General features: G+C 46.5%; 1 pseudogene; it reads right to left on the bottom strand.

The window, feature by feature from the left end:
• Positions 1-359: 359 nt before the first annotated feature.
• Positions 360-2,344, bottom strand: part of LOC119408331 — a 3,368-nt pseudogene continuing 1,383 nt past the window's right edge.

Here is a 2,344-nt window from a genome sequence, read left to right as displayed (position 1 = left end):
TTTTTTCTTTTTTTTTTTTTAGTTCAGAAGTTGGATGGGTGTCTCGATGCAGCTTCTCAGGTTAAACACACAGGAGCTCTCCTCATCTGTGGTAACTCCCTCCGTAACTCCAGCCACTGCTCCTGAGGCCTCCAGGAACACAGCTGCTCGACTCCTCTTGCTGTTTAAATGGCTAAACAGGGGGACTTCATTCCCAACGTTTCTGTTGCCTTTTATTTCACAAAAACATCAACGGATTAAGGAAACGCTGCTCATCTGGCAAACAGGGGGACTTCATTCCCAACGTTTCTGTTGCCTTTTATTTCACAAAACCCCAATGGGTTTAAAACGACGCGTCTTTCACTCTTTATACTCCTGCTCACGACGCGTCTTCCACACCTCCTGACAAGAGGTGATCACCCAGCTAATTTCCCTCTCATGCAGGACACTCACTCCAGACGTCAGGTGTTTGATCACGCCTCTACTGATGTTGCAGATCCGTCCGGACCTGCTGCAGCGATCGTTGCGGCTCACCCGCAGGTACACATTGGCTGAGATGAAACCACATGGATCCTTTACCTCTCAAGCGTACTGCGTATGATGTGCGCTCCGTCACTTCATATGGGCCCGTCTACCTTGGCTCCGCCCACTTTCGTTTAGTGACTCTCAGCAGTACCCAATCTGAGAGTGGGCACGTAGGGCTTACTCCGTCCGGAGTATTGGATTCAGGGATCTGTAGGTGGAAACTAGACAACATACCTTTTAGTGTATCAAAGTACATTTTGTGTGTCATTTTAGATACCTGTTCTGAGGGCCACTCCATATTTTGCTGGGGCCCTGGGAACAACCTTCCTGTGGTCAGTTCATAAGGGGTGAAACCTGTACCCCTGTTAACAGAAGCTCTTACCGCCATGAGGACGATAGGCAACGCATCAAGCCAATTGGAATTTGTCTGTGCACAGATTTTTGATAACTTTTGTTTCAGGTTTCCATTCAATCGTTCCACTTTCCCTTGCGGTTGGGGGTGGTAAACTGTACCGAAAGCATGCTTCAAACCCAAGGCCTTTTCAACCTTCTGCAGATCTGCATTTTTTAAATGAGTCCCATTATCAGACCTAATTAGAGTTGGGAACCCATGTCTGGGGATGTACTGATTTATTAAACACTTGATTACCGTTTGACTATCTTCCTTTTTAGCGGGCCAGGCTTCTGGCCATCCGGTGAACGCGTCGACGCAAACCAATAGGTATCTGAAACCTCGTACTGGTTGAATCATATCAGTGTAATCAATTATTACCTCATGACCCAGTGTCATGTCCGTAGGAAACTTTCCTTGTTGACGCGGTTTAAAAGCTGGCTTGGAGTTATACAAACTGCATAACGTGCCTTCTTTCACAAACGCTCTGATCAAATCGTTCATATATGGGTGCCACCAGTTGACGACATTCCTCTTCATCTGGTGTACCCCTACATGACCCAAGCCGTGAGCTTCTTCGAAAATTCTCCTCTTCAGACTCAGTGGGAGTACCCATCTCCCATCTTCCGGGTTTATCCACAAACCATCTGGTCTTTTTTCAGCTTCTTTTTCACTCCACACTGCCTTTTCTTCTGGAGCTGCACCTTGTTGGCAACAGGCGATGGATTCTTCATCCCATCTGATCACCTCCTCTTCTTCTGGTGTTGACATCACCATCTGACTCCAGTTGATAAATCCTGAGGCCTTTTTCGCCTCCAAATCAGCTTGACAGTTTCCTTTTGCTATGTTTGATGAATCTGAATCATGACCTCGACATTTAACAATGGCAATTTCTGCAGGTAACATCAGTGCTGTTTCTAATTCTCTCATGTCTGCCTCATGTTTAATAGGTTTACCGTTAGCTGTCAGAAAACCTCCTCTCCTCCACTACGCCAGTTCAACATGCGCTGCACCAAAAGCATACGCTGAGTCTGTGAAGATCGTCACTTTCTTGCTTTCCGCCCACTTTAGTGCTGAAATTAAGGCTCTCACTTCTGCTCTCTGCGCCGACTGTGAACCTTGTAATCTCTCGCTCACCACAGTGTGATAACCCTGATCCGTCTCAAGCACGACCGCAAATCCTGCACTGAGCTGTCCATCCTGTGTCCTGAAACAGCTTCAATCACAAAACAACACCTGTCCATCTCCAAGAGGTGTGGCTTTTAAGTCTGGCGTGACTCTGTCATCAAGTTCCACTCTTCTCTCACAAATGTGTGGTTCCCCTCCTCCTATCCTATCTGCCATGTTAATTCCCTCGTGTGTGAATAACAAGTTAGGTGCTTCCAGAACCTTGTTAATTCTCTGTTGTCTTAGTGGTGACATGGTGAAATTGTGTGAATTCACAAATGC

The sequence above is a fragment of the Nematolebias whitei genome, chromosome 4 (assembly GCF_014905685.2).
Source record: "Nematolebias whitei isolate Nwh7 chromosome 4, NemWhi1, whole genome shotgun sequence".
Taxonomy (NCBI): Eukaryota; Metazoa; Chordata; class Actinopteri; order Cyprinodontiformes; family Rivulidae; genus Nematolebias; species Nematolebias whitei.
This window is presented reverse-complemented; position numbering and strand designations above follow the sequence as displayed.